Genomic DNA, 21,578 nt, shown 5'->3' with positions numbered 1-21,578 from the left:
TCATATCAGCACACTCTTCTGCTGAGTGACAATTCATTCTGGTATCATCTAATTTTCTGTAATAATTGTGGTTGTTAATGGGGTCCTGTCATTATCCAATATGCTTCCTATGTTTACAGAGTTACAGAATGAAACATGAATGAGGTCAAATATTTCATGTACAGAACCACACATTGAGCAATAAACACAGTACTCTTCCTCTGTTTCTATATTACAATGGGGAATTAAAAGTTAGAGCGCATAATATTGAGAAATGTGAAAGGAGCTTTGAACATTATTGTTCACCTGCAGCAGCCAGGATGAAAGAGCTATAAATCTGCACCACAGGTCAACATTTTACCAACTATACTGTCCATTACGGCACTTATCATAGGGAAAGGAATCTGGGAAGCAACTGCTTTAACGTGCTTGCATTTCATTTTATTTATTTTTGTGTCAGCTCATTTTAAATAACAGGTAAAAAGAATCGGAATATCAAATACAAATAGCAGTTAATGCCTAAGTTAAATAACAAGAATTTGAAAACCAAATACAAGTTATAAATACAAGAAACTCTTTAAATGTGTTGAAACTTAATAAAGTGCAGTTATTCCACCTGCAGTAGTTCTACTCCTGTTAAATAACTAACTTTTCCCCTATTAACTTAAGGCTGTGTCCTATTTATACATGTAATGTATACAGCTTGTGTTCCTAAAACTGCTGAAATAATGTTTGTACAATATTTCACAGAATTTCATTATGTATGTCATAGTTTGCAGTCTCCTGACATATTTGGTTTTGCCTAAAAGCTTGTTAATTGGGTAAAATCGAAATTGTTAAAACATTAAGTAATCAGCAAATTAATGTGAGCTAATCAGTAGCTATGAGAGGATTGATACTGCTCATTAGAAAGCCATGATTTTGATTTTTCCAGTAACTAGTTTCATTTTTCAAAAAATTACTAACTTAAATAATATTTGTAATTAAAGTTTTGCCACACTGCAAGATCCTTTTCAGATGAACCCTTAAACTAGTTTGATTCCATGATTTGACTTTATATTTTTGCTGCCCTAATTTTTTAATTCAAAAGTCTATCTGGTTATCTAATTAAGTCACTAATTAAGAATTTAAATAAACTGGAAAAAATTATAAACAAGGAAATTTTACATGTAAGTTGATAGCAAACTGTGTAGGTAAATGCCTTAAACTTTAGTACTTTTCTTATCTTCTAATACATGGTTAATTAAAATTATTAGGGGAATCAGTAGGATGATTATTGTTGTTGTGGTCTTCAGTCCTGAGACTGCTTTGATGCAGCTCTCCATGCTACTCTATCCTGTGCAAGCTTCTTCATCTCCCAGTACCTACTGCAACCTACATCCTTCTGAATCTGCTTGGTGTATTCATCTCTTGGTCTCCCTCTACGATTTTTATCTTCCACGCTGCCTTCCAATACTAAATTGGTGATCCCTTCATGCCTCAGAACATGTCCTACCAACCGATCCCTTCTTCTAGTCAAGTTGTGCCACAAACTTCTCTTCTTCCCAATCCTATTCAGTATCTCCTCATTAGTTATGTGATCTACTCATCTAATTTTCAGCATTCTTCTGTAGCATCACATTTCGAAAGCTTCTACTCTCTTCTTGTCTAAACTATTTATCATCCATGCTCGACTCTTATAATTGCCATCTGGTTTCTGTACAAATTGTAAATAGCCTTTTGCTCCCTGTATTTTACCCCTGCCACCTTCAGAATTTGAAAGAGAGTATTCCAATCAACATTGTCAAAAGCTTTCTCTAAGTCTACAAATGCTAGAAATGTAGGTTTGCCTTTCCTTAATCTAGCTTCTAAGATAAGTCATAGGGTCAGTATTGTCTCACGTGTTCCAATATTTTTACGGAATCCAAACTGATCTTCCCCGAGGTCGGCTTCTACTAGTTTTTACATTCGTCTGTAAAGAATTCACGTTAGTATTTTGCAGCTGTGACTTATTAAACTGATAGTTCGATAATTTTCACATCTGTCAACACCTGCTTTCTTTGGGATTAGAATTATTACATTCTTCTTGAAGTCTGAGGGTATTTCACCTGTCTCATACATCTTGCTCACCAGATGGTAGAGTTTTGTCAGGACTGGCTCTCCCAAGCCTGTCAGTAGTTCTAAGGGAATGTTGTCTACTCCTGGGGCCTTGTTTCGACACAGGTCTTTTAGTGCTCTGTCAAACTCTTCACGCAGAATTGTATCTCCCATTTCATCTTCATCTACATCCTCTTCCATTTCCATAATATTGTCCTCAAGTACATCGCCCTTGTATAGACCCTCTATATACTCCTTCCACCTTTCTGCTTTCCCTTCTTTGCTTAGAACTGGGTTTCCATCTGAGCTCTTGATACCCATACAAGTGGTTGTCTTTTCTCCAAAGGTCTCTTTAATTTTCCTGTAGGCAGTATCTATCTTACCCCCAGTGATATCAGCCTCTACATCCTTACATTTGTCCTCTAGCCATCCCTGCACTTCCTGTTGATCTCATTTTTGAGACGTTTGTATTCCTTTTTTCCTACTTCATTTACTGCATTTTTATATTTTCTCCTTTCATCAATTAAATTCAATATTTCTTCTGTTACCCAAGGATTTCTACTAGTCCTCATCTTTTTACCTACTTGATCCTCTGCTGCCCTCACTACTTCATCCCTCAAAGCTACCCATTCTTCTTCTACTGTATTTCTTTCCCCCATTCCTGTCAATTGTTCCCTTATGCTCTCCCTGAAACTCTGTACAACCTCTGGTTTAGTCAGTTTATCCAGGTCCCATCTCCTTAAATTCCCACCTTTTTGCAGTTTCTTCAGTTTTAATCTACAGTTCATAACTAATAGATTGTGGTCAGAGTCCACATCTGCCCCTGGAAATGTCTTACAATTTAAAACCTGGTTCCTAAATCTCTGTCTTATCATTATATAATCTATCTGAAACCCGTTAGTATCTCCAGGCTTCTTCCATGTACACAACCTTCTTTTATGATTCTTGAACCAAGTGTTAGGTATGAATAAGTTGTACTCTGTGCAAAATTCTAACAGGCGGCTTCCTCTTTCATTTCTTACCCCCAATCCATAGTCACTTACTACGTTTCCTTCTCTCCCTTTGCCTACTACCGAATTCCAGTCACCTGTGACTATTAAATTTTCGTCTCCCTTCACTATCTTTTTTTTCATCATACATTTCTTCAATTTCTTCGTCATCGGCAGAGCTAGTTGGCATATAAACTTGTACTTCTGTAATAGGCGTGGGCTTCATGTCTATCTTGGCCACAATAATGCGTTCACTGTGCTGTTTGTAGTAGCTTACCTGCACTCCTATTTTTTTAATCATTACTAAACCAACTCCTGCATTACCCCTATTTGATTTTGTATTTATAACCCTGTATTCACCTGACCAAAAGTCATTTTCCTCCTGCCACCGAACTTCACTAATTCCCACTATATCTAACTTTAACCTATCCATTTCCCTTTTTAAATTTTCTAACCTACCTGCCCAATTAAGGGATCTGACATTCCACACTCCGACCCGTAGAATGCCAGTTTTCTTTCTCCTGATAACGACGTCCTCTTGATTAGTCTCCGCCCGGAGATCCGAATGGGGGACTATTTTACCTCCAGAATATTTTACCCAAGAGGACGCCATCATCATTTAACCATACAGTAAAGCTGCATGCCTTTGGGAAAAATTACGGCTGTAGTTTCCCCTTGCTTTCAACCGTTTGCAGTACCAGCACAGCAAGGCCGTTTTGGTTAGTGTTACAAGGCCAGATCAGTCAATCATCCCGACTGTTGCCCCTGCAACTACTGAAAAGTATGCTGCCCCTCTTCAGGAACCACACATTTGTCTGGCTTCTCAACAGATATCCCTCCGTTGTGGTTGCACCTACGGTACGGCTATATGTATCATTGAGGCACGCAAGCCTCCCCACCAACGGCAAGGTCCATGGTTCATGGGGGGGAGTAAACATTCACTTTTTACAGTACACAGTTCATAAAACTATAGTCACTTATGTGTAGTTCTTAGAGTGAATCATGAACACTTTGAATGTAGGCTCGACTGTTACACACACTTTGACAAAGAGATATTAATTCAGTGCTAGCTTTGCTACATATTGTTATCGAGAGGAGTGACACAAAGATGTTACTGGCGGCAGGCTTTAATATGGAGATGCTGACTGGAGGATAGCTGAGTGTGCATTGACTTTAAGGAAATAAGTTTACAAAGGTGTAACATAAACTGTGTCTATGTGGAATACTAGTTGAACTCGGCTATTACATTTATTTTTTAATGAGAACAAGGTCAAATTTTGAAGCAGTAGGATGATATTGCTTCAAAATTTGACCTTGTTCTCATTACAAAATAAATGTAATAGCCGAGTTTAACTATTATTCCTACACATGTCTATAAATAGTTGTGCAAACCCTTGATGCAGTCAGCCTGAGAACAGCATTCAATGTAATAAAAGCACATAGACACAGATTAGTTACACCTTTGTAAACTTATTTCATTAAAGTCAATGCACATTCAGGTATCCTCCAGTCAGCCTCCCCATATTAAAGCCTGCCACCAGTAACATCTTTGTGTCACTCTTCTTCATAACAATATGTAGCAAAGCTAACACTGAATTAATATCTCTTTGTCAAAGTGTGTGTAACAGTCAAGCCTACATTTAATGTGTTCATGATTCACTCTAAGAACTACACATAAGTGACTATAGTTTTACGAAGTGTGTACTGTAAAAAGTGGATGTTTACAAAATAAGTTGCCACTGATAGTTATCCCTAAGTGTACATGCTAACCTGGTTTATATGAAATATTAATACTTTTAAACTGGTCATCACCCAAATGTGGTTTAACAGAAATAGTTGGGCCAGTAAGTCAAATTTAAATCTAAGGTGCGGCTGCAGTTACTGAACTGTGAGATCACAATCTAGTTTTTCAGGTATGAGACTTCAATTCTATGAGTGTCACCAAGAAACTTTAATCTGCACTACATTAGTACACTTACAGTGTCTCATAAGTATTCTTCAAAAAATGACCATGGTGTATGTGATAAATTTCTTGGGTATGTCCCTTCCCGTAATGTCATTGGTATTTTGTTTTCTCCAGTGAAGGTGGGTCTCAGAAGTATTTTCTTTATAAATTATTAATTCCGATGGACCCATAAAAAGAAATCAAATGAAGGAGGATCTGGCAGTCTAGTCGACCAATCTACCTGGCCAATTCATTGTTCAAGAAAGTAATTGGCGAGGTGGCGTTGCAGTGTGTTGCAGTAATACACTGATCAGTGAGAACATTATGACCACCTACCTAACAGCTGGTACGTGCACCTTTGGCACAGTTAACAGTGGTGACACATCGTAGCATGGAAGCAGTGCGGCCTTGGAGGGAGTTGGCAACACATCTGCACACACAAGTCGCCTAATTCCCGTAAATTATGGGGAGAAGCATTGATGAGCTCTGACACCACATTGACTCACATCCCAAATGTGTTTGATTGGGTTCAGATCTGGTGAGTTGGGGGGGCCAGCACATCAATTGGATCCCACCACTGTGTTTCTCGAACCATTCCATCACACTCCTTTTTCTTGTGACACAGGGCATTATCTTGTTAAAAAATGCCACTGTTGTCGGAAAACATGATCATCAAGAATGGGTGTACATGGTCTGCAACCATTGTATGATACTTCTTGACAATCATGGTGCCTTGCACAAGCTCCACTGGACCCATGCAGGCCCTTGTGTATGTTCCCTAGACATAATGGAAGTGCCATCAGCTTGTCTTCATCCTGCAGTACAGGTGCCAAGGTGCTGTTCCCTTGCACCCTCCCTTTGGCATGATGAAGAAGGTATTGGAATTCATAGACCATGCAATGTTCTGTCACTGTGCTGATGTTCAATACCGATGGTCATGTGCCCATTTCAGTCATAGTTGCCAATGCCATGCTGTTAACAATGGCATATGGATGGGTTGCCAGCTGCGGAGGCCAATCATTAGGAGTGTTGGGCACACTGCATGTTCAGACACACTTGTATTCTGCTCAGCAGTAAAATCTGATTTAGTTCTGCCACAGTTCCTATTTTACCAGTCTGACCAGCCTATGACATCTGTCATCCGTAATGATGGGTGACTGGCTAACTTTATGATGTCTGGACATGGTTTTACCTTGGGTTTGCCACTGTTGAAGACACACACCGCAGCACTTCTTGAACACCCAACAAGTTCTGCAGTTTCCGAAATGCTGGTGCTCAGTGTCCGGTACAATATGCCTCAGTCAAACTCAGATAGATCATCTGCCTTCCCCATTCTACAAACAGACTGCACACTCACTAATACTATATGCAATGTGTGTATGTCTGACTAGCAATGATTGATAATCAGATGACACTGCTATCGTCTCGATGGGTTTATATTGATAGTAGGTCAGTGGTCATAATGTTCTGGCTGGTCAGTGTATGCTAGAACTCCATCTTGTGTGTGCAGTCTCTGACAAAAAAAGTCCTGGTTGTTACAGTTGTTAAGTTCAAGTGATTGATAATGTGACAATAAACTTGACCTTATTCGTAGCTGTAAATTTGAAAATATGGCTAGCAACAGAGTAGCTTGTGGGACATTATAAAGAGAAAGTTCTCTTCTGCTCAAGCTGTACGTTGCTGTATTTGTTAGTGATCTAAAGAGCTAAAGACACATAGTATAAATATAGAGTAGATGTTTGAGGGCACTCATTGCATAATTTATTTATATCACACTTTGTCTGTATGCTAAAAACATGTGTCTAGTGGAGCAATCTTATGATTTATTTTGGTTTCTGATCCTAGAGGAGTATCACATGGATCATTCAATGCACAGCCACTGAGAATGAATTGAGCAGCCCCACAGACCTCTAACAGATGCCTGTGTGTACTTAAATGGAATTCATATCTGTTGCATCCAAAAGATTCAGAAAAATGACTCTTCTTGTGGTCTTTGACTTGACTGGTTATCATGATCTGGCAGGTATTATGACAAACTGGCAAATTTTTACTGTATGAACTGCTATTGGTACTTGTCTTATTAGAAATAAATCCTTTTATTGTTAAACACAGGGTGTGTACACGGACAAGAAAAGAAAAATTCCTGGATTTTTCCCGGTTAAAATTACATTTTCACCCCAGGTGAAAATACACTTTTTTCGTGTTAAGTGACAGTATACTTTTCCTTGGAACTGTAAAACTTATCAATCCTTTTAACAGTTATGGTTTTATACATCAGCATAGGACTTCCCTGCCCTTTGGTTTTAAACCAAACTCAGTTAAAAAATTTTTTTGGAAAGATCTTTGATGTGCAGCAACATGTACGCTGCATACAGCCAGTCAGAGATCGTGTCACGTGTTCTCGCCAACCAATGGCAGTGGATATTCAGAGCATAGGGCACATGATGTAGTCAGCCAATAGCAATATCACTGTTAAGTAGTGCGTACATGCAAATAGGAAAAGTGAATGGTTTAAATCAATATATATATAGTGTTGCTACAAGTAAAGCAAAGCTTTCACATATAATATTGGTCTCAAAGATTAATAAGGGGCAAGAGAAGCTAAGCTTTCACATACAATGTTGATCTTTTTTTGCATGAGTCACACTTTAAGGTACATCACACAAATGTGCTAGTAAAATTTTTAATAAAGACATAAATGTCTGATCTTCTGGGTTCGAAATTTTTCTAAATGGCCATCCTCAAAGAGTTGATTTTTAAATGAGAGTCAAAAGCTCTGTGATTTAAGAAATTCATCGCACATTCTCACACATAGTTCATCTTGCATAAAAGGATGTTTACTTTGAAAGTAATGCTTTTCAAACAACCATTCGCAATATTTTCCTGCGACCTGTTAGAAATGGGTTCATTTCAGTAGTTGCCAGAGAGCGCCAGATAATGGGCATCACCGCACTTGTGCAGCTATGATGATGCAGGAAGCCCTTATGTTCGTAGGTGTAAAACATTAAAAGATCTTACATTATGCCATAAAAGAAGCAAGACATCAGAGGATACCCCAAGAACATGGGAATTTTGTGAACCATACTAAAATGCATACTTCGGCTTTAAGTGCACATTCATATGTCCATATTCGGTTGTAAATTTTCTTGGAGTACCAGTACTGTATTATCTCATGTTTGGTTCTTTATTGTGGCATAATGCCATATGTGCTAGAAGATGAAAACATGCACTTTTGAAATACAGTGAACAGTTGAAACTACCCAATAGTGTGGAATTAAGCACTTCGTTTCAAATAAATTGATTGCCTCAGTGGAAAGGATTAATAAACATGAAATTTCTTTAACAAACTGACAAAAATAACTTCATTGTTCTGCAAGGTGGAAATAAAATAAAATCTAAAACTAATAACATATTTTAGTCTTCTGTGCTCATGTCAATGTATTTTAATTCAGTTGGTAGCTCCTGGGCACAGAAATCCATTTTGTTTTCATTTGACGTGAGAGCAATAAACGAAGAGGAAACAGCAAACTCATTAAACGTAAATGCGGGTCATGTCAAGATTATCCACCTCCCCACGATAACTCAGACTGTTTTGTGCATCTATAAATGTAGCAGGTTTCTCCAGTGTGGGAACCACTAGCCTTGCCTGAGCCAGGCAGTTCTGGCATGTAGAGCCATAGCAATAGCAAGTAATATCAATGTGGCAACTATCACCAGACCATAATGGAGAGGTTTTCCATTATAGTGGGCTCTGATGGATTCAGAGACATACAAGCTGAGCTTCAGTTCATCAACAGCCTTCTTGCCAACATTCAGTGGATGTCCAGATTGTCCCTTTATCTTCAGAACCAGCTCTTGAAGGGTATCAGCGGCTACCAAGGCACTACTTGCACAAAGTGGGTCAGTACTACCCAATTCTGTGGGCTGAAAATTGCAGGCCTGTTTATTCTGGACTAATGTTGATTCCTTTCCCTGCCATCCATTCACATAAAAAAAGGGATATTTAGTACTGGCACTTTGCTGGCAATGAAGCATACGTGACACTTGATTTACAAATGGCTTGTGTTGTTACATATCACTCCACAGTAGCGAAATGTATCCCTACAACTTCTTACCAATGAATGATGTGAGTAAAAACCATAAAGTAAGTTACTGTAGAGGAGGACACAGATATAGTGTGAATCTATCACTTTGTTTGCATTTGGAGAATAATGCTGAGGTATGATGTCTGTCTTCAAAATGGGACAGCAATCACAGTAACTTTGTGAAAGGAAGTACCTGCTAGGATGTGAATATAGAACTTTCTAGTATTGCTGACCTACTATGAAAAAGCTACAAGATCTCAAATAATATATGTTTGACAATAGTTGTGGTGTTGATTCAGACAAATGAAATGTTTGTGAAATGTCGTTTGTTCTATGTAAAGACTTTACATTCAATGATGTATATGGTTATTGTCAATACTGCATAGTTTTCAGTAATGTGAAATGAGTGAGCATGTAATCCAAAAGTAATTATAATGTGGTGTTAAGTTTTTCTAACAGCAATTATGAAGCTATCAGTGAAGAAGTTGATCATAGATTTTCAAGAGGGCAGGGTCTGAAAATTATTTAATTGGATATGATTCTTCAATTTCTCCTGGTGTATTTTACGACGAAATAATCTTGGGTGAACAGCCTGGTATGAGTGTGCACAGGTCACAATATTTAGGCAATCGACCACGTTGCCTTCATCAGGTCATCAGCGCATCTGACGATGGCAAAGTGGTCGATTGCCAAAATATTGTGTCCTATGCACACATACCAGGCTGTTCACCCGAGATTTATTTCATCATTTAATTGGACAGATAAAAAATCTACTCACGAAGTGGTGGCAAAACACACACATAAAAGACGGCTGTAATCGGTAAGCTTTTGGAGCCAATGGCTCCTTCTTCAGGCAGAAGGGTTGAAGGGGAAGGAAGAGGGCTCAAGGAAAACGACTGGAGAGGTCTATGAAAAGGGATAGATTTCAGTAAAGTTACCCAGAACTATGGGTCAGGGGAGACTTAGCATGTGGGACGAGAAGGGAAGACTGAAGTTCTGGGTGATTTCCTAAAATGTACCCCTTTTTGTAGGCCTTTCCAGTCATTTTCCTTCACCCCTCTTCCTTCCCCTTCAACCCTTCTGCCTGAAGAAGGGGCCACTGGCTCCAAAAGCTTGCCAATTCCAACCGTTTTTTATGTGTGTGTTATGCCACCACTTAGTAAGTAGATTTTTTATCTATCTAATAAAATAAGATTCACAAATTTGCTGCACAAGAATTTGCAGAGGTACATAAACAAATTTCATACTCTACAGTAAGACTTAATACTTTAGAACAAAGTAAAGATGGAGATGAAAGAGCACTCTGAAATTCTGCTTTCACAATAAAGAAATGTCTAAGTGATTTAACTGAGAGAGGGAGAGAGTGATAGAGAGAGAGAATTCTGGTCCAACCTGCTGGAGATGGTGGTCTTGTGTGTGTGAGTTGTGCTTGCTTGTGTGATTGAATGTGTGTGTATTTCTCTTTCTTTCTTTTTATGAAGGCTATGGCCAAAAGTTAACATGAAAGTGCCTTTTAATTGTGCCTGTCTGCAACTTAATGTGCTCTCTTTGTGGTTCTTAGCAACGTATCCTTTCCTTACATTGTAGATACTCCAACCTGGAGTTTCCATTGTTTGATTTAAACAAACCAGGACTTCATTCAAAAGCAATTAAAACCCTAGTGTTGAGTTTTCCTAATAGCAATTATGAAGCAGTCAGTAAACAAGTCTATCACACCATTCAAGCGGGTTCAGTCCAAAAATATGAACACTGTAATAAAGCATCTCTATGGATTAACGCATCCAGTGAAGTGAAACCCCACGTGTTTCACAGCTTTTGTTCATATGTACAGAATGGACGAAAGGTGCTGATACACAGGTGTTACTGTGTATCACACAGCCTTTAATCTTGTTTCAGGAGAATCTCCACTCCTCCTTTTTATATTCAATCAAAAATTCATTCATCAAGTCGGCATTTAACTACTAAATGAAACTGAAAAATCTGCCTATTATTCCTAATTAAAAGAGAGTCCCAGGAGCAGTACAATAGCTTCTTAATTGTCCTTCTGAGAAAAAAAGAACCGTCTGTCACAATTTATAATTTACAAATTAACTCCGCCTCTTCTGTGGTTCCACCAAAAGGAACAATTCTGTGGATTTGGGTCCCACTAACTCCCTGGAGTCAGAATTAAACACAGAAATAACTAACATCTGAAGAGTTGTTTCCCAATGCAGAAGCCTACTTCTCAGAATTATGTTGCTGTCACAGGTGGCACATCGAAGAGAGCTTAACCAAGGGGCTGAAAGCAGTTGGCACATGAATTGGCCATCTCTTGTCAATGGGAATTACCCGCAAAGGTCCCCAAGTTTCCTTAAATGTCTGTTCTCCAGGAAGTGATGTGGCACCGCCTTGTAACTAGTGACCGGATGTAGATGTAGCCTTGCAATGCATCCAGTGAACTACTGCTGCTGCCTGGCAAGAAACTTGTTGGTCCATAGCTCTCATGCGCATCCTGGTGGTCTGGGAACATCCTCAAAAATCCAGCATGGCTGCTATGGACTGCACGAGCATTGCTTTCTGTAACTCACATGTCGTAGCCAATGATGCATGTTGCAAAAATCACATTTATTTTGATAGACTGAGAAAATATATGTTCTCTTCATCTGTATACATGCATGATTGTTCCACTTTCTAACAAGTTCATTTCTATAAGTCTGGGATCAAGTAATTTAGATTTTACTTTCATTATGCACAAATCCCTAATCCAATCATTTAGCAGAGTATGTTTGAGCAGTTTAGTAAAAACTGTTCAAAGTGATATGAAATGTGTCATGAGCTTGTTCATCTGCATAATACTTTGCAATACTATAGACACCCAGGATAATATCATCAAAAAATTCTTGTAGTTTGTGGACAGGATAATCCGTACCAAAAACCAGGTTTTTATACATTTTTTAAACAAGTAACACCAGTGTTACAAAAGAAACAATCATCTGGACGGTGACATAGAACACATTTTCTTCATATCATCTGCGGCATCTGGCATCTCTGGCTTACATAGATCAGCCAGTTTATTTCCCAAGAATGCGAAGCATATTTTCTTTAGCAAATCTTGATGCTTCTCAGTTATTTGCCCAAATAGCTGTGAACATTTCACACGGCTTCCATGTTAGGGGAAGTGTGATGGCCTCTTACTGAATCTGACTAGTGGATTAACATTGAGGCACAGGCACGAAGTGCTGGCCAGCCTGGATGTGGGTTTTAGGTGGTTTCGTGCATTCGTCTAGCCGAATATTGGGCTGATCCCTGGGTACTGCCTCATTTACATGATTTGCAAAAATTTCAAAACCATTCGCACACTTTCACATGTGATAACAGTAGATGTACACAGACAAGGATACACAAATTCCAACTAAGGTGAATTGGGGTGGTGGCGACAAGAATGACATCTGGCCTTCCTCTACCACTAATGTCACCAAATCCAGATTAACATGCTGACTCTGTGGAGAGTGAACATATGGGCTAGGGCCAGGAGAAAATAGAAAAATCATTATGTTTCTTAATTACAAACTCATCACAAATGTAGCAAAAACTGTCAGGGCAATTCTTACTGCTGTAATCAGTCACTGTGCTAAACACATGCACTAAAAGGTAGTAAAGTGAGGCTATATTGTTACAAAGCAAATAGCCACAACTAAAGAAGAAGACCCAAAGAGCTTGTCATAATAGTTAAAACATACACTAATGAGCCAAAACATTATGGTAGGTTTCAGGAGGCATGTGGCACAATACGTCTACTAACAGGTCATGATTTCTCCTACATCACAGGCCAATGGCTCATCGGTGCAGAGCTGGTGCCCAAGAAAATCCCAGATGTGTTCCACTGGGCTCAATTCATGTGAATTTGGTGGTCAAGACATCAATGTGAGTTCATTATAATGCTCCTCAAACCACTGTTTATACCTAAAAAATAAAGGGTTATATCCGTTCTATAAAAATCTAAAAATCTGGGCCCCAGTAACAGATGATGTTGATGTATCAACATGGGAACATGTAGAGATCATCTGCTGCAGATCCCCCTGTCCAACAAAGTGGACAAGATAGTGTGCTCCAAAGCACTTGTGCTGCACCAACATTAAACTCTACTGCAGGCTGTTGCCTAACCTGCTTTGTGGAGCAGGCAAATCTCCAAGCCCCATGTTCTATGATGAGGTGTGGAGTCCTACATCTTGTTATGTATTCATGGTTTCACCATCCTTCAAGCATTTTCCATAGATGGTCACAACAACTGCACATGAATAGCCAACCAGCTTCACCACTTCTGAGATGTCTGATCCAAGCTGCTGGGTCATAACAATCCATCCTTTCTCAATTTGAGGAAACTTTAAGTGGCAGATAGACACATTGTGAAAAGATTACTAGTTACTTTTTAGGTATCCTTAATTACTGCAGAAACTTCAAGAAGAAAAGGGAAATATAAATCAAATGCACAATACAGCTGCTACAAAAAGATAAATATATTTTAGGATAGCAACAAAAGACAGAGATATGCTACACAGCATACAGATTAGTATAAAAATTCCACTTCAACACTTACCCTAAATGTTTATATTGCTGAGTACTTTACTTAACACATTTCAGTTATGATTTAAAATATTCAATCCAGACACATGGCACTGGTTTGGTGAGAATATCTGCAGCTTCCTGCTGCCCAGAGCATGCTTGATGGTTAGCTGACCTTCATGAATTTTCTCATGAATGTAGTGAAGGTGAACATCAATAATCTTTGACCTCTTGTGAAATTCAGGATTTTTCCCGGATCAATGGCATTTTCAATATCAACAAGAAGAACAGGAACACTCTGCAGGGGTGAAATTTCTTCATAGAGCTTGGATGGCCATTTTCCTTCACTTGCATCTTCACTGGCATTCACATATTCTGACTCAGGTGTTGAATGTGATAAGCACTGTTGCATTTACTAACCTAGGTAATCATTCCTCCACAAAATCTCACACTCACTCTGCTATTATGCATCACATTTCTGGATCACTGGCATAGTCAGCATCAATACATACAGTGTAATTCAGGAGGAATGCCACATAATTTGTGAGGTGTACTAAATGTGAAAATAAACCAAAGAAGTTCTTTGAACATGTGTCTGATCTTCAATCATTATGGAACTGGAGTAGACTGAAGACTACACACATCCAAGAATGGATATGAAAACAAGTGTGAAAATTATTTACCAAATTGCCTTGCAGGCACTGTGATGGACAGAATAATGGTGGGACAGATGGCTGATCCACCTTACAAGTGTGTGTGGGTTCTCCAATGGATGGCAGCACTGTGATGTTACATCAAGGCAACAGCTGCAAACATACCTAGAGTAAAATTGTAGGTTGGACCAGTGAGCAGCTGTGTGGCCATGTGAGTGTCATGTCTGTGTGTTGTTTAATTGAGAAAGTCCGTAGTATACATGAATACCAACATGCAGCATATGTTCACCCATGCACAACATACAGACACGTTTTTTGTGTATGGATACTGTAAGGGCAGTGTCTGTGCAGCTGTGATAGAATACCAGAGATGTTTCCCTGAGTGATGAACTCCTGGGCTGGGGTATTTTCCGGGGTTTTCCAAACATTACATGAATCCAGAACACTACCCTTTTCTCAACTGACTGGACAACCTCACATTCTGATGTTATGTGTATACTGGATAGTATTCCAGATTCATGTAATGTTTGAAAAATTTTGGGAAATGCTCTGGCAGATGGGGTCCATCAATCAGGGAGACATCTCTGGTATTCTGTCACAGCCACAAGGGTGCTGCCATTACAGTACTGTACACAAACAACATGTCTGCATATTGTGCGAACTTGCAAAATTACATAACATTCATGTACAACAAACAAATGCTCTCATGACTGCTCACTGATCCATCCCACAACTGCACACTGGGTATGCTTGCAGCTATTGCCTCAGTGCGACATCACAGTGCTGCCATCTATTTTAGAACCCCCAAACTTCTTGTAGGATGGATCAGCCATCTGTCCCGCCATTATTCTGTCCATCACAGTGTCTATGCAGTATTTTCCCACCATTATTCTGTCCACCACAGCGTCTACACAACATTTCAGTAAGTAATATTCACACTTGTCTTCATAATCTTTCATGGATATGTGTAGTCTTCAACCCACTCCAGTCCCATAACAATAAAAAATCAGATACTGTTTGATTGAAGTTGACACTGGACTTGTCTCTGTCCATAAACCATTGAAGAATGTCTATAGAATAACGTTTTTGATTAACCTCTGCTCAAACTCACCTCGACCAGTTCACTACCTGGTGCAACCAGTGGCTGCTTTGCATCAACCCTTCCAAGACCCAGGCAGGTTGTACCATCTGCTGCTTCTGGCTCCACGATTTTTACCTACCTTTATGTTCGTCCTATCCAACTCACTCCTGCCCTGAAATACCTTGGCCTCACCCTCGACTGCCACATCACCTGGACTCCCCATCTCCTTACGATCCAACACAAAGCCCACAATAGACCATGCCTCCTGAAACTCCTGCCCAGCCAGACATGGGGACTGCATCCTTCCACCATCCTTCACACCAACAAATGCTTGATCAGCACCATCCTTTGTTATGACAGCATTGCCTGAATTTCCACCTGATTCTATAAAGCCCTCATATGCCATGCACTCTGTCTCGCCTTCCGTACCTCCCCCGTCCCCCCCACCCACACCCCCAACATTTGAGGCTTTAATGAAACAAATTGGTCACATGTGTATCATTGAAAGTATTTTCCATCGCTGGCCACTACTTTCTCCCATCTTTTGGGCAGTGTATAAATCACATGTTCAAAAATTGTTCATCTTTTGAAGTGATCCATGAATTGATACAATTTGTGACTTCTTCATGAGATCGGAAGTGTTCATCAGCCAGGCCATGCGCCATTCATCTAAACAGGTGATAGTCAGAGGGAGCAATGTCTGGAGAATTCAGCGGGTGGGATAGGACTTCACATTTTAATGTTTTCAAGTACGTTTTGACCTCTTTTCCAACGTGGGGTCAAGTGTTGTCGTGCTGCAAAATCACTATATCGTGCCTCTCGCTGTATTACGGACAATTGTCTTTTAATGCTCTGCTCAAATGCATTAATAGTGTTTGATAACAAGCACCTGTGATTGTTTCACTTGGTTATACCACCTCATGGTACACAATGCCGAGCTGGTCCCACCAAATGCAGAGCGTGATCTTGGAGCCGTGAATATTTGGTTTGGCCATCGACGTGGAAGCATGGCCAGGATATCCCCATTATTTTTTTGCATTTTGGGTTATTGTAATGAACCCATTTTTCGTCCCCGGTTACAATGCAGTGCAGAAATCCCTTCCGTTTTTGCCTCTGAAGCAATTGTTTAGAAATACACAAACACCTTTATCAGTAAACTCTTCCGGGCTAAGTTGCCGTGGTCGATCTGTAGAACTTCTTCTCCCTCACGTTTCGTTCTCAACTACGGAGAACATCTTCCGAGGTGAGTCAACGACTGGCTGCTAGGAGCTGGGGCCGCCGCTTATATAGAGATCGTAGGGGGCGCCACCACACGTCACGTGGCGTCAATGTGCAGCTATCTCTGGCTATCGTCTGTTCTCTCGATTGCAGGCAATCGATTGTCACGTGATTGATGCAACGTCGACCGCCATATCTTATCCAATTTTAATCCTTCTTCTTTACGATTAAAATTGTATTGATGTTTGTGGATTTCAATTGCCTCTCTATACATACGTGTATAATAGTGTGACTTCCTTGCTAGCACGCTTGTTTCACCAAATTTTATTTCATGATCTCCATCCTTAAAAACATGTTCCGCTACTGCCGATTTGTCGATATGTCCCAAGCGACAGTTTCTTTTGTGCTCCGTCAACCGTGTATTGATGCTTCTTTTTGTAGTTCCTATGTAAACTCTGCCACAACTACACGGAATTTTATATACCCCGGGGGTGGCTAGGGGGTGACGAGCATCTTTTGTTGATCTTAGGCATTCACTAATTTTCTTAGTAGGTCTAAAAATGGTCTCTATCTGAAACTTGGCTAGTACTTTTCCAATGCGATCCGTGATATTATGGATGAACAGAAGAAATACTTTTCCAGCTGATGGTTGTTGCTGTCTCCTATTTTTAGGCATTTTTCTATTTGGGTGAAGTGCTCGGTTAATCTCGTTTTTCGTATAACCATTTTTCGCAAAGGCCATTCGTAAATGATTTAGTTCTTCTTGTAAGTAGCCTGGTTCACAAATATTATTGGCCCTATCCACTAGTGTTTTTATGACCCCCCTTTTTTGCCTAGGGTGGTGGTTTGAGTTCTTATGGAGGTAGCGATCAGTATGTGTACCTTTCCTGTAGACCTTATGGCCTAAGGTCCCATCCGTCCGTTTGATAACTGATACATCCAAGAAGTTAAGTTGCCCATTCTTCTCCTTCTCCATAGTAAATTTAATCTTTGGGTTGATGCTATTTAAGTGTACCAGAAAATCATTCAAGTCTTCTTCCTCATGATTCCATATTACAAAGGTATCATCCACATACCGATACCGGTATGTGGATACCGGTATGTGGATACCGGTATGTGGATACCGATAACGGTATGTGGATGATACCTTTGTAATATGGAATCATGAGGAAGAAGACTTGAATGATTTTCTGGTACACTTAAATAGCATCAACCCAAAGATTAAATTTACTATGGAGAAGGAGAAGAATGGACAACTTAACTTCTTGGATGTATCAGTTATCAAATGGACGGATGGGACCTTAGGCCATAAGGTCTACAGGAAAGGTACACATACTGATCGCTACCTCCATAAGAACTCAAACCACCACCCTAGGCAAAAAAGGGGGGTCATAAAAACACTAGTGGTTAGGGCCAATAATATTTGTGAACCAGGCTACTTACAAGAAGAACTAAATCATTTACGAATGGCCTTTGCGAAAAATGGTTATACGAAAAATGAGATTAACCGAGCACTTCACCCAAATAGAAAAATGCCTAAAAATAGGAGACAGCAACAACCATCAGCTGGAAAAGTATTTCTTCCGCTCATCCATAATATCACGGATTGCATTGGAAAAGTACTAGCCAAGTTTCAGGTAGAGACCATTTTTAGACCTACTAAGAAAATTAGTGAATGCCTAAGATCAACAAAAGATGCTCGTCACCCCCTAGCCACCCCCGGGGTATATAAAATTCCGTGTAGTTGTGGCAGAGTTTGCATAGGAACTACAAAAAGAAGCATCAATACATGGTTGACGGAGCACAAAAGAAACTGTCGCTTGGGACATATCGACAAATCGGCAGTAGCGGAACATGTTTTTAAGGATGGAGATCACGAAATAAAATTTGGTGAAACAAGCGTGCTAGCGAGGAAGTCACACTATTATACACGTATGTATAGAGAGGCAATTGAAATCCACAAACATCAATACAATTTTAATCATAAAGAAGAAGGATTAAAATTGGATAAGATATGGCGGTCGACGTTGCATCAATCACGTGACAATCGATTGCCTGCAATCGAGAGAACAGACGATAGTCAGAGATAGCTGCACATCGACGCCACGTGACGTGTGGTGGCGCCCCCTATGATCTCTATATAAGCGGCGGCCCCAGCTCCTAGCAGCCAGTCGTCGACTCACCTCGGAAGATGTTCTCCGTAGTTGAGAACGAAACGTGAGGGAGAAGAAGTTCTACAGATCGACCACGGCAACTTAGCCCGGAAGAGTTTACTGATAAAGACGCCGGCCGTGAAACCCTACATGGAATGACACACAAACACCGTTCAATGTCTCTTGGTTTCAGCTCACAAGGGACCCAAGTTCCTTCTTTCTGAATCATGCCTATAGCCTTGAGATGTTTTGAAATGGCTTTCTGTGTCACTCCCACTAATCATGCCAATTCTTCTTGAGTTTGACGTGAGTCTTCACTCAGCAATGTCTCCAATTCTGCATCTTTGAAAACATTCTCTCTTCCACCACTATGTCGGTCTATGATGTTAAAATCACCATTCTTGAAGCATTGAAACCACTCATGACACATTCTTTCACTAATAGCATCCTTACCATAAGTACTTGAGAGCATTTGATGAGACTCTGCCACTGTTTTCTTCATATTGAACAAAACGGTAACACATCCCGCAAATGATGAGAATTAGGCTTGTAAACTGACATTTTCAATCAAGAACAACTTTATGATGCAGACACAAATCGACTAATGTTTGAATGAGGTTATGTTGACCAAGGTCCAAGCTAACTGTTGTTTCTTTCGACTGATACTTACCACTGTTGTCACCTATCGGCAAACAGTGGAAGCAAAGTTGTACACCTTGTATCTACATCTACATCTACATCCATACTCCGCAAGCCACCTGACGGTGTGTGGCGGAGGGTACCTTTAGTACCTCTATCAGTTCTCCCTTCTATTCCAGTCTCATATTGTTCGTGGAAAGAAGGATTGTTGGTATGCTTCTGTGTGGGCTCTAATCTCTCTGATTTTATCCTCATCGTCTTTTCGTGAGATATACGTAGGAGGGAGCAATATACTGCTTGACTCCTCAGTGAAGATATGTTCTCGAAACTTTAACAAAAGCCCGTACCGAGATACTGAGCGTCTCTCCTGCAGTCTTCCACTGGAGTTTATCTATCATCTCCGTAATGCTTTCGCAATTACTAAATGACCCTGTAATGAAGCACGCTGCTCTCCTTTGGATCTTCTCTATATCTTCTATCAACCCTATCAGGTATGGATCCCACACTGCTGAGCAGTATTCAAGCAGTGGGCGAACAAGCATACTGTAACCTACTTCCTTTGTTTTCGGATTGCATTTCCTTAGGATTCTTCCAATGAATCTCAGTCTGGCATCTGCTTTACCAACGATCAACGTTATATGATCATTCCATTTTAAATCACTCCTAATGCATACTCCCAGATAATTTATGGAATTAACTGCTTCCAGTTGCTGAGCTGCTATTTTGTAGCTAAATGATAAGGGATCTATCTTTCTATGTATTCGCAGCACATTACACTTGTCTACATTGAGATTGAATTGCAATTCCCTGCACCACGCGTCAATTCACTGCAGATCCTCCTGCATTTCAGTACAATTTTCCATTGTTACAACCTCTCGATACACCACAGCATCATCTGCAAAAAGCCTCAGTGAACTTCCGATGTCATCCACAAGGTCATTTATGTATATTGTGAATAGCAATGGTCCTATGACACTCCCCTGCGGCACACCTGAAATCACTCTTACTTCGGAAGACTTCTCTCCATTGAGAATGACATGCTGCATTCTGTTATGAAGAAACTCCTCAATCCAATCACACAATTGGTCTGATAGTCCATATGCTCTTACTTTGTTCATTAAACGACTCTGGGGAACTGTATCGAATGCCTTGCGGAAGTCAAGAAACACGACATCTTCCTGTGAACCCGTGTCTATGGCCCTCTGAGTCTCTTGGATGAATAGCGCGAGCTGGGTTTCACACGACTGTCTTTTCTGAAACCCATGCTGATTCCTACAGAGTAGATTTCTAGTCACCAGAAAAGTCATTATACTCGAACACAATACGTGTTCCAATATTCTACAAGTGATCGACGTTAGAGATATAGGTCTATAGTTCTGCACATCTGTTCGACGGCCCTTCTTGAAAACGGGGATGACCTGTGCCCTTTTCCAATCCTTTGGAATGCTACGCTCTTCTAGAGATCTACGGTACACTGCTGCAAGAAGGGGGGCAAGTTCTTTCGCGTACTCTGTGTAAAATCGAACTGGTATCCCATCAGGTCCAGCGGCCTTTCCTCTTTTGAGTGATTTTAATTGTTTCTCTATCCCTCTCTCATCTATTTCAATATCTACCATTTTGTCATCTGTGTGACAATCTAGAGAAGGAACTACAGTGCAGTCTACCTCTGTGAAACAGCTCTGGAAAAAGACATTTAGTATTCCGGCCTTTAGTCTGTCATCCTCTGTTTCAGTACCATTTTGGTCAAAGAGTGTCTGGACATTTTGTTTTGATCCACCTACCGCTTTGACATAAGACAAAAATTTCTTAGGATTTTCTGCCAAGTCAGTACATAGAACTTTACTTTCGAATTCATTGAACGCCTCTCGCATAGCCCTCCTCACACTACATTTCGCTTCGTGTAATTTTTGTTTGTCTGCAAGGCTTTGGCTATGTTTATGTTTGCTGTGTAGTTCCCTTTGCTTCCGCAGCAGTTTTCTAACTTGGTTGTTGTACCACAGTGGCTCTTTTCCACCTCTTATGATCTTGCTTGGCACATACTCATCTAATGCATATTGTACAATGGTTTTAATCTTTGTCCACTGATCCTCAACACTATCTGTACTTGAGACAAAACTTTTGTGTTGAGCCGTCAGGTACTCTGTAATCTGCTTTTTGTCACTTTTGCTAAATAGAAAAATCTTCCTACCTTTTTTAATATTTCTATTTACGGCTGAAA

At 40.0% G+C, this 21,578-nt stretch overlaps 1 protein-coding gene across 2 annotated transcripts in view; it reads right to left on the bottom strand.

The window, feature by feature from the left end:
- The window catches only part of LOC124711250 (proton-coupled folate transporter-like), a 165,761-nt gene that overhangs the window by 617 nt on the left and 143,566 nt on the right, over positions 1-21,578 (bottom strand). The gene's annotated exons all lie outside the window — the stretch shown is intronic.

The sequence above is a fragment of the Schistocerca piceifrons genome, chromosome 8, assembly GCF_021461385.2.
Source record: "Schistocerca piceifrons isolate TAMUIC-IGC-003096 chromosome 8, iqSchPice1.1, whole genome shotgun sequence".
NCBI lineage: Eukaryota > Metazoa > Arthropoda > Insecta > Orthoptera > Acrididae > Schistocerca > Schistocerca piceifrons.
This window is presented reverse-complemented; position numbering and strand designations above follow the sequence as displayed.